Here is a 22,909-nt window from a genome sequence, read left to right as displayed (position 1 = left end):
TGTGTTGCTATTATAGCCCCGTTTCAAAGTCAGCTGGTATATGATGTGTAGCCTTTCCTGTAATTAAACAACACTTTAACATCTTGCAGTTGGTGTTTAGGACAACAATTTGACAAGTGTGTAAATACAACATGAAAAGCTTGTTCCTTAGACAAGGAATGGTTCTTTTTAAATGCTGCTGCCAGTAGTACAACTGCAAGCTCACAACAACAATAACAATCTACTAGTCCAGATTCAGGCCACAGTGCAGCACAAAAACAACATCTATCCAGGTCACAAACAATATCCTCTATATCGATGCCTCGGACAGATATCCCGGTAACAAACAATGCCTTCTGTATCAATGCAATGCAAGTGTTCCCATCACTCATTAGCGACTAACAGCAGTTGGCCTAAAAAACCCTCCTAAAATCTTAATTCACAGAGATGTGCACCACCTACTCTAGACACCACCAGACAAGGAATCAGCTCCTAGCCAGACTGCCTATCATCCAGCAATCCTACTCATCCTCTTTATAGGAATTGCCCGATATGAAGACAACGATCTTTGCATTTTAGGGAGTATGGTTACAAAGAGGGTAACACTTAGAAGCTGTGATTGTCAGGGAGGAGCAGATGTACTCAAAATATTGCTCACACAGTGTTTTTTAGCTGCCTCTTAACCAGAATCCAAAGCAAGATTGGCGCTAGAAGGAATGATGACGTATGGGTACCTTTTCTGGACGAGTAGAGGACAGATGAAAGGAAACCTTGAGCCCTGACAAAGGGTGCTCGTTGCTTAAAGATTAGAAAATTAAAAATATTCAACAATGAACTATTCTGCATAGCACCTATAAGGCTAAACGTGGGTTTACTAATGGAGAATAATTATTGATCCAGCTCAAGCTATGCTTCGGCTTGAGGTGGACCCTCTACATATTTAAGTCGAGCATTCCAGACCTCTTGTATATACTTTATTATATACTTATTATATTCTTATATGTGTATGTACTTTGTGGGCTCTGTAGATCAGCACTAGGACTTGTCTGCTTCCGCTTAGGGACTTTTTTCTGTTCAACTGCCTCTATTTAACTGTTTTGATAGAAAACAACCAGCAGAGGTCAGTAAAATACCAGAATTGCTTTCTGCTGAGGGACTTTTCTTTTTCTGGCAACTGCCTTTATTTAACTTTCTTGATAGAAAACGACCAGCAGAGGTCAGTAAAATACCAGAATCACTTTAGCATTCTCTAGATTCCAGTCCATAGAAATTGTCTTCCGCGAGCACCCGTAGACAATAATATTTTTTTCAAATCTTGTATTTTCAGTGATATGACCACCAAAGGCACTAATTTTTTATTAAAAACAGAGTTTTGGACTATACCATTTCCTGCTGAAAGGCAATATTTATATCCCTGTGATCCCATACCTGGCGTGTCACGCAGTTTGGTGCTTACTTTCACTCCATGTTAAAGAACAGTAGATGTTTCAGCACCCAGGCTAATGCGCTGCATATAAGGTCCCAAAGGCGAGACCGATTGCATTGCAAATGCTTGGTATTTTTTAATGTTCAAAATATTTTATTAGTACATATATCATATATACATATACTATATTTGTTGATCAACTCCCTTCTCTTCACAGTGTTGAGAATGTGTCCATATCAAAGTGGTCTCATTATGAGTGCCCTGTTTTTGTCCCGGCATTCCTCTTGTGCACTTTGGCAATGGAGTGACCAAGAGCAGAGGTAAATATAATACCTGGGGGAAGAGACAGGGGGATAAGGAGGTGTAGCTTGACTATATGCCCTCAGAAAAAAGGAACTACTGGGGAATGATGAATACCACAGTTGATTACCCCAGTAATTTCATATTTCACCACAGAGATTCACCTGGAGATTGTGGTTGCTGTCAGCAGTCAAATGTGTGTGTGAATTGCATTAGTCTGTAGGTTCCCACAGATCTTGTATTTTCGATGGGGCCAGTGACTCCCCGTACGAGCCACTTTGGAATTACAGGGTACTGAAATGAGGCCCTTAGGGGGGCCATTGTGCGAATGATGTCACAATAGGTCTCAAAGCCTTAGCAGATGTCATCAAACAAAGGAACATTCTGGATGTCTTCTGTTGGTGACTGTAACTGAAAGCAGCCCACTCTGTAAAATGTTTAGAAATGTTGCTCTAGAAAGCCCACCTGAATAAGGACACATTGAGCAGAACCTGTTAAGGGTCTAAATCTGTTGTCCTGAACGGTTTTTTTGTTTAAAAAAAGGTGAGATTCTTGAATATCCTGTCCTCCTTTTTAAGAGAAATGCAAACAATAACAGGCACGCTTTAGTAATTGGATATTATGACCGTAACAAATGCATGTTGTAGAAGGTCGGTATGCCACCCCAAAATGCTACCACCCTAACACAGGTCTCTGTGCTACGAATACAAACCCGTGCCCATGCAGACCCATGAGAATTTGACCCGTATCTGGAGAATGTGGGCACCAATTCCATCATTCTGCATATCTCTTTGCAGGAAACACCAGAACATATCGAGAAAAGTGTGAGATGCCACATTCTACATTTGTATACACTTTTCAAAATATATTTAACCTTGAAAATGTAAAACCCTGAGATGACGCGTTTGATGTAGCACCATGAGCATATTTTCAAACTGAGCATGTACATACTGAAGTGGACACATCAAAAACAGGTGGACCCTTAGCTTAGGTAAGACGGTTTGAGCGAATACTGCTTAAAGATCAGAAGGTATAGAGGGAGGCATTTGATGACGTCAAATGGGAATGCGGGAATTTTATTTTATCATTTATGAAATGTATTTTAACAAAGAGAAATTAAATGCATTATTACTTGTAGTTCGCAATTTAAGGACACTCGATAAAATATAGAATATATAAGGACATTTAGATGAGAATACATTGAAGTTTTATGTTATGGGAACCTTTCTCCTTTAATGTTTGACCGCTGAATTCTGCTGGCTCTGTACACATTTTCACTTTGTACAGATATTCCGTCTGCTTTTTACTCAATCCGCTTGTATTTACTTTGCAGTTTACCAAACATGAATTGCAACAAGCCTCAAAGTTAACACAAGGACACAGGCTTTGGGGCAGACTTCCACTGGCTGTGCATATAATATTGTTTAGAAAATGCAAAATAGAAAAGATGCTTCATGCGTAAAATGAAGTCATTAAAATAGATTGCCACAATGTATTTTAAGTGGAGACTGAAGCACGCATTTCTTATTGTCTTCATGTGCCTTTATGTTGTAAAATAAACCGTTCACATTCAGCACTTGAGCCCCTAGACTGGCCATACTGGAGATTACACCAAGTCACATTTCTTGTCTCGAAGGTGGTGACTTCAAATTACCTAACATTTTTCGGCATATTCAAAACGTGGTGTGAAATCAATTTGAAAAAATGAATTTTTAAGAGGTCGATAAAACATCTTTTGTTCGAATCAATTGTGTTTAGGTAAATCTGTATATATTATTATCTGAAATTTCGCATTTCAGTGCAAAATCTAATCTCCTGGGGTAGTCCTTCTGGATGAGGATTGATAGGTGCAATATGCAATAGTTGGGAGTATCTAATATTTTATATTTTCTAGAAGAGACTCCTCTTCAGACAACTGGCCACCAATACCGTTGGTGTCTTCTCTCCCTTGTTCAAACGAAACAAAAGATGGGGGAGATCTTTGAACAAAACCTTCCAAGGTAAGGAGAAAAGTCACATGTAGCTAGGTCATAGCCGTGGACTTTTCTAAAGTGAGTGGAACAATACAATTAGGTACCATAATGGAGGTTATAGGAAATTAGAAAGTTCGTAACAAAGGATATCTAATATCTCGCCAAGTAAGAGCTAGAATTGCAAGTCAGTAGTCCACAGGCGTGCAACGCCCATAGGGCTGAAAGGGCTTCAGCCCCCCCCCCCATTGTGTGTGTCAGCCTAGGCTGAGACAGCTTCCCGGGCACACACACAAACAGTTTTTGAGATGTTGTGGGCTGGCTGGTCTGGCGTCCATCTTATTGCAGCTGCACCTGAGTGCTTCACAGGTATTTAAAAGACTATTTACTTGTTAACGAGGCTCTGTTGTTTTTCACCCCTTCTTAGAGCCCCCTGCATCTCCACTCTGCCTATTGCTGGAAGAATTAGCCCCCCCCGAAATTTTTAGTAGCCCCCACCCCCCAAAATGTTGCTGTAGTTGCGCCCTTGGTGGTCCACTGTCTGTTTCCACTTCTACAAGTTTCCATAGCTCCTGAGCTGGATTTGTCACGTGTTCTCTCTCTCTGCAGGGCATTTTAATTAAACTCTTAAACAGGTCCTCATCCTAGGGAAGTCTCGCTTCTGTGAGGTGACCCGGGTGTCATAACAACTTCTAACATGCCACCTTCCAACATCTGACTGTCCGTTAGTGCACCATTCCTTGGCAAACTAATCAGTAGGTCAGTCTTCACCAAGCAATACAGTTTCCTCGAAAAACAACAATCGTAGACCCCCAAGCATGATTCTAACCAGGTTGGGGCACAGAATATTCTTTAACTACCACAAGGAATGATTTCAAGTTAATTTGCTGCCCTGCAGTGACAGGACTTCGCCTTGGTCTCTGGTGCAGCCCACCACCACACCTTATTATCTCATCCTTGGTACTGTTCTGAAGGGGACCTCATCTTCATGAAAGTGCTCCCATAGTTACCCATCCTCCTTTCGTGCCCTCTCTGTTTACTACGGACACAGGCATACCACAAGAATCTACTGTCACAACACCCCACCACTGCCTAGCCTGCAAACTAGGATCACCACCACCAAAGTCTAGAACTTAGTGGTAATCCAGGATTCTCACCTAACTTTCCTGTCAGAAGTAAATGAGCTAACTAAACCATACTTATTTACCAACAAAGCCAAGTGGGTGTCTTCCATTGGGTGACTCCCAAGGGTTCAATCCATCATTGCCTTGGTCCTCATTTACCTCAAATTCACCACCAGAATTTACCTTTCCTCTGTAGGCTCTAGCACACCTAGAACCCAGTGGCCACGCAGCTTCCACAGCTCGGAAGTGGCAAGCACACCACTGCCACCCTCCAAACCCTTCACTGGTTCCCTTTTAAAATACATACCTCCTTAAAGGCACTCTGCATCGCAAGCATGGAACTCGCTCCCCACACGGATCACCCTAAAGATCACCCACCCCACACACAAACCACGCATAGAGTAGCGGACATTTATATATTGCTTTAAATTATGGATGAATTACCGTTGTCTTTGGAGTAGGTTAGAAGCTGCTCCAAAGACAACAATAGGTTTGCCATGATATAAAGCGCTATATAAATGTTCACTACAATACAATACCCTGTCAGCCATGTCCTCCTAATCCGTCCGCAGGAAAGCCTAAAGACACCTTGATGTAATCATCAAACTCATTTTCTGAGAAGTTATTTTTCTAATATATACAAACGAAAATAATACAAAAAAGACCAAATGTATAGCTTTAGTGAAGAAAATTGGAAAATGCTGGGAAAAGTGGTGGAAATAAGTTGTTTTAAGCCATTTCTTCAAAGGGTAGAGACAGATTCTGCTATTCTTAATGAACAATAGTTGTGCTTGTTCAAATTAGGTTATCTAAGGTAATGAATGACAGGCTGACTACAGCTGCAAGATAATTTTCTTGCAGATTAGGTAAACATGCCAGAGAACATCAATGATGAATAAAGATGCAAACACTTTCCCATCAGAAGCAGCAAAGCTCAGACATTATTCATGACTTTATTTCTTCTTGAATGATAAAATATATAGTTACCGCAAGAGGAATAGCTTCTTTGGGACAATAAACAGATAGGGAATGTTTGTAAGTCTAAGATCTTTCTTGCTTTACAGTTTTAAACTTTATCTGAACAAAGTTTTCAACATGTTTATTATATTTTCGTGGAGTGTAGCACTGTATTGTAGAGTGAAAATATGAACAGAAGATACAGTATCTCAACCGTGATTAGTGAAAGCGATAGACCTAAAAGGGTGAGACCTGGATTTTATGTTTCTATCAAACTGTGAATAAGACAAAAATCCAGACACAATGTACCACAAACTTTTACTTGACAGTGGACTGTAGTGAGCTTTAATCATAAGAGATTTAATCAAAGAACGCTTTGAGGTGGGAAACTGCATTGCAAAAGATAAGGTGGAGTGACTGTGATATAGTCTCTTTTAATTGGGTACATTGCTTTCAGGAGTCAACGTAATTTTTTTTTTGTCCTTTACATCCCATTATTTCGATACTGATTTGCTATTCATGGGTTTTTCTTTATCTTAATATTCTTGTAAAAACTATATGGCAAGGTGAGAAATGCACTTTTTCTATGCTCTGGAAAGCTGCTGCTGTCCAAAACCATGAAGAAGTCATAAGGCGATGGAACACAGCAGTATTAGGGTGCAAATAATATCAAATGGCTTGAAAAGTTTTTTTTTCATGGAAAGTGTTGTATGGGTGCTCACTTTTGCACAAGAAGAGATGGAATGACTATAATGTAATTTCTTTTAGTTCTCTATACATGTAATTAGATTTTCAATAAGCTTGCAGCCAACAATGAATTTTCATGAATAAACAATTAGCCCACAGCCTCCCCTCCATCCTTAACCCCTCCCTCTACAGAGATCCAGATTGTTTCATCATAGGCCACACAGATGAGGGTGGAAAAGCAACAGGGTAAAGCACATCGTTCCCTTATTCAATTTATGGGGATTTTCCAAGTGCGTTTTAAAGGATTCCAGATATCTCAACCACAGTCCCCTCCTCCTGTCAACTTCACACGAATGACCCGAAGATCATTTGGTGTTCTTTGACAGTTGAGTTGCTGAAATCCTGTGTGAAAACGTCCAACAGCATCCCCCACTATACAAAAAAATCCTACTCAGGCCCTGTCTGATTGTTTGACACGTTTCCGTCCTCACTATTCACTATAACCTACTGCACTAATTTAACACTGTCAGTTAGTGTGCTTTACTCCATTTCCCCCATACCATCCGTTTGGTTACTAGAAGCAGCAACAGTGCAGTTTTTCTAGTGCCTTTTTTCAAGTAAAAAATAATTTTTGACATCAAACTCAACAAAATGCCAGGGTTGATGGGGGAACCATGTAGCATGTGATTTGTGCTATATCCTCCAGAGCCCCATCCCCAAAAATGTCTTATCTTTCTGCAGTGCCATAGAATTTGAATCAAAGGGCCCTGTTCCCCATAGCCTATCCAGCATGTCTGGACACCTGTCATCTATGGTGTGTAGTTCAACTGGGGGTAATGCCAATGGTGCAATAGATTCAAGCTTGCCCCAGTACCTCCCATACTAGAGACCCCTTTGAGAGAGCGTTGTATTACATTCACCCACTTTCCTCCAATAGGATGATGTTTAAATCCCTTAACCCTGAACTCTGGAAATTCCACCATGGTCGAATCTAATCCAGTCTCATTATCTGGTACATTTTGGCTATGATGTGTTTGATTGTAGGAAGTCCTCAAAGGGTGTTAACTTTTTAGTCACCCTTGCACTGAGTGTCTGAGGTCCCCATGAGATAGTTGTGTGTGCTGAAATCTCTTGCTGTACCTGAGGCCATGGTCTAGTTTTACTTGCTTGATTGGTTTATTGGTTCCGTTAATAAATACATCAACCAACTTCGCAAATCTGTTTAGTTCCCATTGATGAATAGTCTCCCTCTCCATCCATGGTTAAAAATTTTAATTTCCAGTAAGTGGGGTAAAAAGAAAATAGTTAACTCAATAAACCTTTCTTCACTCCTGAAGCGTCCAATATGCCCAACCAAATTCTTTCCCATGATTTCCCTGTCACACTTTTTTACCAACTATAGGTTCCATATCATTGGTGGTGTGTGTGTTATGTTCAGCAACACCTCTAATGATTGGTCTTCCTCCTCACCTTGTCCCACATGAACCACAGCTGAGCATGGGTTTATTAGGATTGGAAGTCTGGTATATCCAGTCCTCCACTCTTTATAGAGTTTTCCCTTTTCCTATACAGTGAAACATATAGTGAAACATTTCAGGTCCTGAAAAAGTAACAAAATCCTTAGCTGGGGAATCATTTTTACCACACACCAAACATCTGAGCCATGAAAGTAGTAGGTTATACCAGCACTGTAGGGCTTTTGGAATCAAGAAGCAGAGAAGAGAATACTTAACTACTTCTAAATCTTGGCAATTGGTTGTGGGAATAATTCAATGATATTTCACTGAAGTGGTGCTCCACATGATAGGCAGGGACACCTGCAGATAATGGATTGTTCCTGAGGTGAATGTAAGGCTTAAGGCCTCAGACTTGGATATATTTATCTTGAATCCATAAACGGCCCTGAACTGATGATTACATACAGCAGGGCAGGGAATGATATTGCCAGGTTGGACAGAGATCCAAATTTTCACCTGTAAGTATGGTTACTATAAATAAAATGTGACCCAATTGGATGCCTTTTATCCCTAAACATTTGTGCCAAGGGTTACAAAATTTGGATTTGGGGAGAGAAGGTATCCCTGTATTGTCCTCCTTGCTACCGTTTCGTTTTCAGAGGCTATTTTATTAATCCAGCCTCTCTCCAGTTAGTGTGGTGTAGCTAGCCCAGACCATGTGTATAAGGGTTTGATCAAACTATTGCACTATCATTGCATCCTCCAGGAGGCCTAAATTCACTACATTGAAGAAGTCTAAGGAGAGAAACGTAGCTGTCCCTCGAAGCCTGTGGGTCATGGCTATAAGATAAGCTAAATTTTTAATGTTGTCACTAACTTTACATCCTGCACAAAAGGTAGACCGGTCAGGGTGTATTAACTGTGGAAGGATTCCATTGATTCTCATTGTAAAGTGACATCTGCATTTGAGAATATATATAGATCTACACGATCCACGGTCCCGTTTATATTTTCCTAGTTGAAGTAACCTTTTTATCCTAGTTTCCACTGATGTGGGGCTAACTCTCACCTAGGTGGAGATTGAGTTAAATTGTCTAGTTAGTATGTCAAGCATGGAAGGCCATAAACTTTTGAAACTCACTAAAGTGAAATGCCTGGGCTGGGGGACTTAAATGTCCTAAGGCTTTTAATTGCCTTTATGGCTTCCTCCTTTATTTTAAGTAGGTCTAATTCCTCAGCTTCTCCCTGGTGTTGGTTTTCCAAATTTTTGCTCTACCTACACTTACCACCAGATCAATATCAGCAGGTTTAGAGTAATACAGCTGCTGATAGAACCTGTGGCATCTTTCAACTTTATCCAATTCTCACAGTTCTAAGGCATTCAATGTATAATTGTATATGTTTGGCCTTAAGTCTAGAGGCGAGTTGCCCGTTGGGCCTGTTACTTGCCTTATAAAGGTTTTGCTCTACCTTGCCGAGAGAGTATTAAAGTTTGTTGAGGTCCAGCAATTGAAGCTGACTGAAGCTCAAAAACATTGCACCATGTCATTTGAGGGTGGGTTTTTGTGTGAGGTTTTAGTCATTTTTAGTTCCTCTTTTAGTTTTGTTTATACTTCCTCCCTCATCCACGTAAGACCTACCCCCGCTGCTAAAAAGCATGCTTTTACCACAGCTTTTAACGCATCCCACCTTGTTGCTATCAGTGGTTTAAATTGTGTCATCTTTCATTTTTTCAGAAATTTACTTAGTCTTGCATTCCAGTTCACACAGGAGTACATTGCCTAGTCCCCAGGTCTGTCTCCAAATCACATCTCTGGAGTATATTCTGATGACCCCTCTGGTCCACCTCAGTGACCATATGGGCGAGAGGGCTAGCCATAAAAATCGTGTTCACAGCACATATATTTTATGTCCCACTAAAAAGTGAGTATAATCCACCAGATCAGGAGTTTATGTTCTCTATAGTTCAGTTAGGCCCACTTCTGAAAGCTACTGCACCCCATCGACAAACAGTGTTGTGGTCTCCCTGAATGTTTGTCTTGTCTTCTCCTTAATACTGGCCAATAGCAAGTTCCAGGCCCCTCCCCACCGTAAGTCGAGAGGATAATGAAAGTAATATTTGAAGTTTGGGACTGATTAAGGGTTTGAGACCCATGTTAGGAGTGTACACTAAGAGGCAAATTAACAATCAATTCATGCAACACGGTGCAGCAAAGGAACTTGCGTTGTGTTAAAGGGAGGGAGCAGAAATGTGCCATATCTACTGAAATATGGCTCACTTCTGCTCTCTTACATCACTGGTGCACTGTGTGCTTCCTAGCTCCAATGCAGGCACCCATTTCGCTACGATGCAAGGGTGCTTGCGTTACCAGGAGGATTGTTTTTGTGCAGGTGGGTATAGCTTCCTAAAGAAACACAATCCTTAGAGGCTTACTCATTTTTCTATGTGTGCAAGGATTGAGGAGGAATAAAGATATTTCTCTAAGTTAGTCCTCAGTGTTTTGGTGCAAACCTAGGTTTACAAGTATTTGAAAATCTGGGTTTGCATCAAACTCCATGGTTGGATGCATGGGAACGCCCATGCTCCACCCATAGAACGCCTACCCAGTGCAAAGTACACAAGTCAATGCTATGCGCTGCACTTACTGTGCATTTATTAAACCGCACAAAGCCACACAAAGTGGCTTGCCGTGGCTTAGTAAATGTCAGAAAGGATTTTGCATCAGGGCTACGCTACCCAAGTGATGCAACCCTGACACAATCATCCATTGTGCTATAGTCTCCCCGGCCTAGATTAGCACTCACCCTGAGAACTCTTATGAGCCATAATCACTTGATTCACCACACCACCTTCAGTTGTAACACAGACAACCCTCTCCCAACCCCTCCACACCCTTCAAGTGAACATTCGAGTATAACACTAGTTACACTTTGCCCAACTCTCCCCCCAAATTTACAGGAAATATAATCCTAACAGGACTAAACTAGTGCCTTTTAGTCATGAACAAGACACTTTACAATCACCATCCCTGCATTTGAGGCATCCACCCCAAGATGATTGGATCAATAAAGGCAAAAATGAGCATTGTTTCTTAATGTCCATTTCAGGTGGGCTGTGATCTTCATTCACCTCTGGACGCAGAAGGTAGTCTGTCATCTTTGCCTGATGTATCATCTCTCTTTGTTCCCTCCACATGACTTCAGAATAGAGCTTAAATACATTCCTGTTCTTTTCCAATATTGTCCATAAATCTGTAAAGGAGTCATCGATCTGATTCTAAGTTCAGACTGTACTGATTTACTGTGTCGTCTTGAGAACCTTTCATGATGCTCAGAACGTCTGATTTAAGATGATGGAGTTGTTTGTTTCCTTTGTAAATTATTTGGAAGTGGTGTCCTTATCTTATACAATGAGTCTACTCTCAGGACTTTTGTGGCTGGGCCGAACAATTTGTGTTTCTGGTATGTTAAAGCAGACAGGTCTAATACTGTGTGATCATTTCACCTGAACTTAAAGATCCCTACCCTCTTGGCACTGCCTATGATTTACTCCCTTCGACGAAAATATTGAGCCATCGTTAGTTTGTTCAAAGCTGTAATTCCTACTGACTCAAGACCCACCATTCTATGTATCCTGTCCACTTCAATCTGGTTTCATTTGCCCCCAACATTTTATGAAACATCCTCTTAATGTATGTCTCAAAGTTTTATCCCTCAGCCCTCCCACTCAACGATACTCTGCTCCACTCTACAACACTCTAGTACACTCTATTCCAATTTTTGCCCATAAAATTCACTCTACAAAACTCTACTCCACTTTATGCCATTGTACAACACTCTACTCCACTCTATGTCACTCTACTCCACTCTACGCAACTCCTTCTATGCTGCTATACCCCACTTTACTCTACCCTACTCTGACACACTAATCCACTCTATTCCTCTACTCCACTCTATGCCACTCCACTCTACACTACTCTGTTCCACTCCACTCTACTAGATTCTACAACACTCTACTCTACACAACACCACTCTATACTACTCCAATCTACAACACTTTCGAACACTCTATGACACACCACTTCACTCCACTGTACAACACATCATTCCTCTCTATGCTACTCCACTCTACTCCCCTTCATTCTACTCCACTGTAAAAAATGTTATCCCATGTTATGCCACTGCATGACACTCCTTTCTATGCCTCTGCACTCTATGATACTCTTCTTCACTGTATACAACTCCAGTCTGCAACACTCTATGCCTCTCTACAACACTACTCCACTCTATGCCCCTCCCCTCTCTGTCACTCTACTACACAGTATCACACACTCTATGACACGCCACTTCACTCCTTCCTACGACACGGCACTCCGCCGTATGATACATCATGCCTATTTACAACACTCTTTCCCACTCTACTCTATGACATTCCACTCGACAACACTCTACTCCTCTCTATGCCACTCCATTCTCAACACTTTAATCAACTCTGCTCTAAGACACTGTGGGCGATATGTACAAGAAAGTGGCGGAGCGCGGCGTTAGCCTCCTTGGCTTAACTCTGTGCTCCGACACTTCTGAAACGCAAGGCTGCAGCATATTTACAAGAATGTGATGCAGCCTTGCGCTTCACCCTGCGATGACGCTAAGTTTAGCAACTTAGCGACAACCAGGCACCCTTGCACTATATATGGGTGTCTGCGTGCATGGGAGTATTGTTCATGTGTAGGAAGGTGTCCCTTTGTAATGAATGTGCTTTTCACTAAAAGGACACACCCAAACCCTGCATTTGCACCTGGGAGGCTAATTTACCACTGCACCTTTAAATAATACACGTTTGCACAACACTCCCACTCTGGAGGCAAAAAGACAAATTCAGGTGCTTTTTAAAATAACATACACAAGTTTATTAATGCACTGTTTAAAAAGGTAGGCCAAATATATCAATAAATGCAGATTCCCAAGTATCAATTAACTACAATTAACAATTAGAATAAAATGCAGTATGTACAGGTAGCAAAGAGTAGAAAATATATACAAAATGGTTAGGAACACCTCACCAATTGAATTTGCATCATCCTTGCCAACTCAAGCTTGGGAAGCCCGTCAAAAGCCCAGGAAGGAATTTCAATCAGGACTCAAGTTCCATCACTTTCACAGCAATACGTCTATTCTGTGGTGATCTTCCACCTGGCACCCGCAGGTTCCCAGCTTTAATACTATTACTCAACATGAGGCGAAGCTTCTAGAAAACCTCGCCCCCTTCTCATTAGAAAAAACTGAGCTGGCTGTACCTGTCTGTGTCAAGGCCAAGACAGAGGCTGACCAAGCTCCCGTATTTTGACTCCGAGGCAGAGTTGTACATTCCCCAGACACTTCCCACAACATATTCCAGTTCACTCTGGTCAGTGAGGAGCGAAAAACAAGTGAAGAGCAGAAACCTGCCCTCTCCACTTTGCAGCTACGTGCGAGCAGCAAGGCAAATCCAGACATGAGGCCATGTCAAAGCCAATAGTCAAAGTCAGAAAACAAGATGGCATGATGCCATGTGAAAGCCAATAGTCAAAAGCAGAAAACAAGATGACGTGAGGCCATGTCAAAGCCAATAGTTGAAGTCAGAAAACAAGATGACATGAGGCCATGTCAAAGCCAATAGTCAAAGTCAGAAAACAAGATTACATGAGGCCGTGTCAAAGCCAATAGTACTGTCCTACTCCGTGACAGCTCCCACTAAAAGACAGAAAGATTACAAGACAGAAGAGAAGCAGGCATATGCAGGACCGTCCTACATTAAGGCTAGGGTAAAATAACACACTAAATTCAATTAAAATGGTGGTAGTTGGAGGTCATCATAGGGTGCCAAACCACAAGGGCGCCTCTTTCACTACACCCTTCCTGCACATAAACAATCCTAAAATGTCATTCTGTCACTTTCATGTGTGCTACTACATGCAGCACACATGCAAGTGACAAAATGGCATTTAAAAAAATATATTGTGTATGTACAGGAAGGGACACCTTCCTGTACATAAACAAACCATGGCATTTTGCTTTTTCCATGTGTGCTGCACAAGGCAGCACACATGGAAAAAGCAACAAAGAGGAGAAATAATGCATTTCTCCTCATTTCGCCAACTTAAGACCAGGACTCATCTGGTCTTCATTTTGGCGCTGCCTTGACGTGTACACTGCCCTTGTACATAGGGGGCACCGTCAAAATGAATGGGTGTTGCAGTGGAATGGCCACATCCACTGCCCACCCCTTTCACGCTAAGGATAGTGTACATAAGGAGCAGCCCCTATCGCCACCACAATGTCGGTAAAAGTGATGTTGTAGTGGCGAAAGGGGCTTGTACATATGCCCTGTGTGTCATGCAACTCTATGACACCCCACTCCACTCTACTCTATGACACAAAAATCCACTTTACGCTACTCCACTCTACAACACTCTACTCCACTCTATGCTCGTCCACTCTACACCACTGTATGACACTCTACAACACAGCACCCCACTCCACTGTACGTCATGCCACTACCCTCTATGACATGCCACTTCACTCTATGAGATGCTATTCCACTCTACGACATTCCACTCCTCTCCATGACACTTCATTCTATACCACGCCCCAACACTCTGCAGCAGGCCACTCCACAGTACAACATACCACTCCACTCCATGACACTCAACTCTTAAACACTATACTCCATTCTACGCCCCTATATTCGTCAGCACCATGTCCGACCTATGACCCTGTACAACATGGCACTCCACTCCACTGTACAATACTCCATGCCACTCTCTGACCCGCCACTCCAATTAATGACATGCCACCTCAATCTCCAACATGCAAGTAACACTCCACTCTAGAACACATACAAACAAAAACAATGATGGATAAAAAAAACAAAGGATAAAGCTTAGTTAGAATTTCGAAAGTCTATACAAAACCAAGTTAAACTACAAAAACTTTAGAAATTCTAAAGAAATTCTGAAGTTATGATTATAACTTTATAGTTATACTTTAAAGTTATAATTTACTCCTGTTGAAAATGAAATTACTATAACTTGCACAGTGTCGTGAACTTGCTAGCCACACTGCATTAACTATAACTGCCCATCAACCATGCACAGTGTTCTCATAAATTATGTCTTTGAGATGTCATTAGTATTTCTATAAATGCTATGATTTAACATGGTATAAGCGATGTAGTATAAATGTTTGAATATGGGGGGAGTGTACACGAAGTGCTAAAAAACTGTGTTTCTTCTGAGTCATTAAATTTATGACCCAATGTGAGCTTACAATTGTTTTTTTAAAGCACTCGAAGCTGGAGCTGTATACTTTTCAGCTGGAGTGCAGGGACCTCTAGTGGTTGGTTTCATGGTAGGTCTTTGTACCTTGAAAAATGGGTGAAGAAAGACTCAAGACATGTTAATGTTTTCTTTAAAAAAAGGCTCCATTCAAATTATTTTATGAAACTTTGCAAAATGTTCATTTTTCAAATATACATTTGATTACAGTTATTGGTAATTTTTTGACAAAACCATATGTCTGCGTTGTTTAAAATGACACTCTATGTGTTACACATAGTCAGCCATGCATGCCAGAGGGGGTTCGGCACAGGGTCTGGCTGCAGGTCAGGACCAGAACCCAACTCACCGCTGTATGGCCAGCCCCTGTGCCTAACCTTGTACTTCTACCTACTAACTTAACTCACCTTATTGAGCGAATGCTCAATAAGGTGAGTTAAGTTAGTAACCCTATTATGCTGCCTAACAACAGAAGATCTAGTTGAGTTCCCTTTTGTTTATGGGATTGCTCCAGGGTTCAAACTGTATTTTGCCGGTAATGCTGGAAATCCTGGCAGCGTTGTGCTACAAAAAAAACCCTCGCCATACCCAACTATTTCCGTCTCTTAGGAAATATCTGTTGCAATCCAGAAATGTACATTTCACACTTTTTGCTGGGAATTGCAGGGTTACTCCAGAGAAGCTGCAACAATCATAGATTGTCAGCACTAAATATTTATGAATTAAAGTCACTCACATGAGAAACATTTTTGCTTTTGTAAATGTAACAAGGGTTCATTTGTGCATTTATTAAATGTGACCCTGAGTGGAACTGCATTTGATAACAATTTTGTGTGAGCTTCTCCATAAAGAGAATAATTTTGACTATGGAACAACCCTTCACCCTACACTTCAATAGATTTTTGGTGGGGAGGGGTCCTCTGCTCCTCCCAATTTTCCCCTGCATATGTATTTCAGCCATGGGCAGGAGTAAATGTGTTTCCACATTCAGAAATGTACCTGTAACAGTTTTCATTTCCTACAATCTTGTAGGTTTGTTGGTGCTATCCTACTTAATCAGCCAAGCATATTAAAGAACACCCATAACCCTCCTGGTGAGTAGATTTGTTAATAGGTAATAATACACCATGGGGCAGATTTACAAGCCTCTTGTGCCACTTTTGCGTAATTTTTCCCATGTTAAAAATGACGCAAAAGTGGTGGAAGGGGCTTGTAAATCTGCCTCCATATTGGTTTCATATGATGTGTGACCAAATCCATTCACAGTCAAATCAACAGTTCCAAGATCCAACTTTTAAAAAAACAGGAGTTTTCTTACTAAATTGCTCAGAAGCATGTCTGTAGATGCAAAAATATTTTTGGGCCTGGGCAAAATTCACATACTTTTCTTTTCGGAAAATACTTGAAATGCCCTAAAGATTATGCAAAATGATGTGCTAATATGTGAACTGCCACTTTCAGCATTTTGCACTACTATTTTAGGCCAAATACGTCCGGGCATTCATTTTTGGAGCGAAGACGCATGTTGCACTAAAAAACTGTGCAAATTTGCATGTGATGTGAACAGCAGCTGTCCATGTTCGGTTCGTTCTTCTTGTGCTCCCGCAATAGGATTTTAACCCAAATGAAATCTCAATTCTGACGTGACATAGCGGTGTAATCTCAGGTATTTCTTGTAACGATCAAAACGCAAAATGCTGCAAATTGCATGAGATTACACCACCGTTAATTAAATTTCACCTGGGCCTAATATATATGATTGCAAATCAATGTAGTTGAAACCACTTGCAACTGGCCAATTGAGTATTATTCAAAGGTAGTCCACAACAGTGGATAGAGATCTGAGACTCTTCACAAAGCATGCCAGCATAGCATAATAGACCCTAGACACCCTAATATTGGTAGCAAAGTGGACGTTGTCAGCAGAGGGTATTACTCAGGTTCTTGCAACCCGTGGGGCATGATGACCCGACTCTTCAGGGACCCCCTATTCAGCCTAAAGTCTATGAATTTCTGTGAAATAAGGAGGCTCGCCACATTCTACAGTGGGGGGTTGGGGCTCATCATTTTGTATTATGCAACTGGCTGTCAGTTCAGGCTAAATTATCACATGGCCAATAATATAGTCACAGAACTGGAACACTTCTCTGCTCATAAATATGGCAATGCGGATTTAATTATGTGCAATTGTTATTCCAAAGCAGTTCTGACGCATGGTGATACCAGCACCTCATTGCCTCGCACAGTGTGGTTTGGGTGCTTAATTTGAGTCGGTGGTTTCAAGTGTTCCACACCGGCACTTAATTGTCAACACTGAGCTTCTGACAGTGTGCCACAAGGTGGTGCAGTCTGGCCAATTTAGAGATGACCACAAAAGTTAATTATAAAACTCAATATACATTAAACATGACTATTACCTTCCACCCAAGCCATTCATACGGCTGTGGGGGCCTGGAATAGTCCGAATTGTCACCATTGTAGTAGTGTGATGGTTAGTAGTTGTGTACTTACTATCATTGGCAGCGCCAATGTGTGGTGCAAGCTGCAGTGGCATCCTGACAAGAGCCCTGTCACTTTTTTTGTTCTTTTACAAATCAAGCACTGTTACTCCGCATGCTGTTTCTACAAAGACGACAATATTTCCTTCTGGTAGCACCACCAGGTAATTGATTGATTGATTGATGTACTTATAGAGCACAGCTATCACCCTACGGGCATCTTGGCGCTTGCATTGGGAACCCGTCCTGGTTTTTCCCTGTAAGATAACCCGTACTGGGCATCCCCAAGGTGAAAGCCAGGCATCCCGCCGCGGGGGGGCCGTTGTGGAGATTAAGCAGGCTTGTTGCCCAGAGCTGCATAGTGTGAACTCGTGCTTAGAGTGGGCACCGAAGCGAGAATTATCGAGTCCGTGGACAATTGGGCTCTGGACCCTGCCGCGTCGGGAATCGAACCCAGGTCCCGGGTCTGATCTCTGCTTCAGGGTATGCCTCCTCTAACCAGTGAGCTACACTTCTCCACAATATAATAGATATATGGTAAAAGTACACCTTCTCTGCCACATTGACGACATTCTGTATTAGGAATCCGGTTTCAGACCAGTTTTGCTTTTCTTTGTTTCCTGTCAGACAGGCATTGTACAAAGATTGTCGTTGTCTAACGCTAAAATTATGTTTTCCTTTTCACACTCTACATGCAATCTCCCACAGCAGCAGCGTCGTTTGTCCAGCTCATAGCGGCAACAGAATGCTCTTCCCTGCCCTCTGCTGGTGGCGTCGCTACACAGGCTGCCTTACCTCACCGATGGACTCACCCGCCTGAAATGAAATGACCCCATGTTGAGGGCAAGTTCACTGTTATCCTCTTGCAGGCATCATTAAAAATCCCCCCACGCCACATCAGAAGTCTCCCACGCGGCAAACATGACGTGCATGCAAACATTAAAGTGCAGAATACGTGTTTGTGAACAGAACCTCCCTGCTTCTGAATTCGAGGGCTTTCTGAAAGTAGCGTTGCTGCACGCCTGAAGACGAGGCAGTCATACGCTGCCATATTAATATTTAATATGCATTGCTTACAGTCAGTGAAAATTGCATGTTCAATTAAAAGCCGCCCTGACCTACTTCCACATAAAATCAATATCAAACCTATGAAAGGAAGCCTCTGGCAGCTTCTGGAAAATTCTAAAGCTGGGGTTCCATTAAAATGCATATTCACACATCTCTCTGCTATACTCTTTTGTTGGAAATCACCTTGTCTAATGAATGATGGGACAATGTAAATATGCTCAGTAATATTTGAAAAAGTCAGGAAGTATAGAAGAAATATTAGGCATGACATAAAGGGAAAGTTTCCTGCTAAATGCTTGATGTATGTGATGAATGTGAAATGTGTATATTCTATGAGGAATGTGTAATGATGTAATATGGCTCCATGCCAGAACACATTACAGAATGCACTAGGAATGGATATTACACACCATTCTGCTTGCTGTTCCATGGTGAAGGAAATTCACTGCTCTATTGTGAGATATGCTTTGTGAAACACCACAGTGCATTTTATGGAAGGGAAGAAGGGTTGCACAACAGACCTGAAGCCTGCGCCTCGAGACTCGTTTAATCTGTCCCCTCATCCACCTTTATCCCTCGACACAAAATGCACAATGTTATTAGAAAAAAGGTATCTCATAATATACCGTTTGGCTGTGCAGAATGTCTTCTGACTGTGCAGTAGAATTTTTTTATTTTTATACAAATGTAAAATAAAATATCAAACTGAAGGCGTGCTCAGTTGACATTAGCAGAAAGGAAGATCTTCAAAAAAAACACAACACGGGGAAAACTGTTGGGTGTTGTAGAAGATAGACAAATTATGCCTCCATGTTTCCAAACTCACTAAAGCTGGGGGGTCCTCAGTAACCCCAGGGAGGCGGAGGTAGAGGTTATTTACGTGTGGGACCAAAAGGGTCTCCTGAATAATGTGGGATTACTAAGAGAATCTGTAATTCTGATCCCAAATCCCCTGATTATCTTTCATTTATCCCAATGTGTAGACTTCTCCAGTACCACTGACTTACTGCAGACCTCATTATTGCGTTAAGGCCAATTACTCACGTCACCAGTTCATTAATGTCCTGCTGTGTACTGTTATGTTACTGAAAATAGTGTTGCTTTGTAGGAAGTCACATCAAGAACAAGTATGGCAAGTATAGTTTCAGTCTCACACATGATCTGTTAAAGCATCCTAATACGAAAAGAAGATTGCTTCAACTCTGGTTTCAATTGCTGGTATTATGAAAAGAAGAGCATGGAATGATACAACGAATATTTAGGGCCTTATTACGATGTCGGGCGGACGTGAATGCGGAATCGCGACTTCAGCATCACAATGCGATCGCACATGGTGCGGTCGCATACTCCCATTTCTCTATGGGACCTTGTGCTGCAGCTGTAAACCGGCCATAGCACAGGCTCCTATATAAAAATGGGAGAATCTGTTCATCCATGCACCACGTGGCAGGCACCTCCTGCCCCCTCGGCCCCCAACCGGAGGCTGTAGGGTTAAGGGGGCCCTGCTAGGGGCCCCCAGAGTCACTTTCCGACAGGCTTTCCATGTTAGAAAGCCTGGCATGGAAAGCCTGTCGGAAACCGACATCGTAATCCCTATGGCAGAAACGCAGTCCATAGGGATTACGGTCCGACCTCCGCCATAAGACAGGCTCCTTGCGCCCATCGGAATACAGCCGGAATGACTGGCCAGTTTCACTTTCGACCGCCTGCATGGTAATGTGGCGGTCTAAAGTAAAACCCGCAATGAGACTTGGAAAGCCTCCGACCCGCAGTCAGAGGCTTTCCAAGTCTCATCGTAATGAGGACCTTAATGTTAGAGACATTATTTGTTTTCTTAAAATTACTCTTGCTTCTTGATAATAAATACTTATATCAAAATTGATCATGAAATTGGGGTTGTGATAAATTTAAATTGACCTTAGATGGTCAACTTCGAATTTCATGAGAATTGTAAATTTGGAAGATTGTGCAACATACAAAAATTACATTGAAAAAATTATTGCTGAAAAATTTACCCTATAAACTTTAAAGCAAGTGAATTTTCACTATGCTTTCACTGGGCATGTTTCCAACTAACTTTATTTTTTTTAACTCTTTTTATTGTATTAGCTATAAACTGGTGTAGAGTATCACAGAGATCCACATCACAGACTTTTCCCCCTATCATATTTAAGGGCAAGGGTGAATATCATCTAGCTTTGTTTTTTCAGGATACTTGTGTTGCAAATTTCCTGAAACTTGAAAAAGAAGTCACAATGTGTATGGAGGTAAGCCTTTGCTACTACAGTTTCATCTAGCAAAACGTTGGAGTTAGACCTGGCATCCTTGGCTTGGTTTCTCCTAACGTTTTGCCTTCAGGCCTTCTGTTTTTGCTGACTTCATTTTTACTGGTATGAGGATTCTGTGCCTTTACCACTGCTACCCAGTGCTAAAGTGCGTTTGCTCTTTCCCTAAAACGTGGTAACATTGGCTTATCCACCATTGGCATATTTAATTTACTTTTAAGTCCCTAGTAAAGTGTACTACCTGTGCCCAGGGTCTGTAAATAAATGCTAATAGTGGACCTGCAGCACTGATTGTGCCACCCACTAGAGTAGCCCTTTAAACGTGTTACAGGCCTGCCATTGCAGAGCATGTGTGCAGTTTTAAACTGCCATATTGACCTGGCAAGTTAAACCTCTTGCCAAGCTGAAACCTTCCCTTTAAATACATATAAGTCATCCCCTTAACAGCCCAGAGGGCAGCGCGCAAATGTATTTTAAAAAGCAGAACGTGTATTTTTACGTTTTACATGTCCTGGTAGTGAAAAACTCTTAAATTCGTTTTCACTACTGCAAGGGCTGTCTCGCATCCCTCGTTGAGGGCAGCTTGACTATTGGAGCTGGCCTCCACATTGCAGCCTCACAGCTCATCTGATCCAGTGCATCTCCCCCAGCTGCGTGCTGTATCCTTGACGCCCCAAATTCACAATGCACGCTTCCATTGACAGGATCCTCGATGGTGACACACAGGACCTCTCACCTCAATGTTGACACTCGTGGGAATTAGCGCATTGCTTCAGCTGCGCAATGCTTCTTGTTTCTGATCCACACAACTCTCAGCAAACTGGATTTAAGGGACTTTGGTTCAGTGGGCCTAACTGGGTCCCTGAAGCCTGCCCATGCTCCATCCCGGTTAACCAGAACTTTTGACTTTGAACCGGTCCAGCGCAACCAAATATCTTAAATAACGCTTTCTGCTTGTAGGTGCTATTTTGCCTAAAAACTTTAAAATTCAATATCTCAAGTTCTACGTATTGGATTTTAAGAGGAGCAGAAAAAGCGCAATGCTCCTAAAGACCTTGAGGGCAGTGTTGGATGATGAGGAGGAATTGGAGCAGGACCAACATAAGGATCTTGGAAGGCAGTTTGTTGAGGGGGGTAACCTACTCCCAGCATTGGAAAGCAGTGTGTCTTCCAGAGGCATGTCCCCAAAGGAGCTGGAGGACACGAGGGAAGAGAAAAAGAGAGAAAGCTCAAGTTGGAGCTGGCCGAATTAAAACTGTGGAAGGAAAAGGCTGAGAGAGCCTTAGAGGAGAAGAAATTTGCCATGGAGGAAAGAAGGATGGCCAATGAGCTAAATCTTAAAGAACTAGACTAAGAGCTAAGCAAGTGGAGTCCATCGGTAATGGTGGCAGCAATTCTTGAGTGCCTTATGTAGATAAGAGGGTCAACATTCCTAAAGGTCTAGTACCTGACTCTGTTGTAGGAGACATTATTGATACATGGTTTGAGGTTTATGAGATTGCCTTATTGCTGCACAGAATCCCTGAGGAGGATTGAGGAGCTAGTCTGCGAAGGCATTTCCCTAGCGAGGAGAGGGACACTCTACTAGCCCTGGAGAAGGATGGCAGGATGAGGTATCCCCCATGAAAGAGTCTGTTATCTGAAAGCATGGTTTGACCTCAGAAAAGTGTAGGCAGAAGTTCAGGAACAGTCAGAAGCTGGCCCAACAGAACTAGATGGATTGTGATGGTTCATATTTCAAGGCACTGGATGGTTGGGTGAAGGGCAGTGAAGAAAAAGATTATCAGAGGCTGTACAAATTGATTCCAAAGGAGAAAAATGCTCAGTCTTTGTTTTGCAGAT

General features: G+C 41.9%; 1 protein-coding gene across 2 annotated transcripts in view; it reads left to right on the top strand.

The window, feature by feature from the left end:
• The window catches only part of NYAP2 (neuronal tyrosine-phosphorylated phosphoinositide-3-kinase adaptor 2), a 956,845-nt gene that overhangs the window by 647,044 nt on the left and 286,892 nt on the right, over positions 1-22,909 (top strand). The gene's annotated exons all lie outside the window — the stretch shown is intronic.

Source organism: Triturus cristatus, chromosome 11 (genome assembly GCF_964204655.1).
Source record: "Triturus cristatus chromosome 11, aTriCri1.1, whole genome shotgun sequence".
Lineage (NCBI taxonomy): Eukaryota > Metazoa > Chordata > Amphibia > Caudata > Salamandridae > Triturus > Triturus cristatus.
Note: the sequence above shows the minus strand (reverse complement) of the source record. Positions and strands in the feature narration are given on the sequence as shown.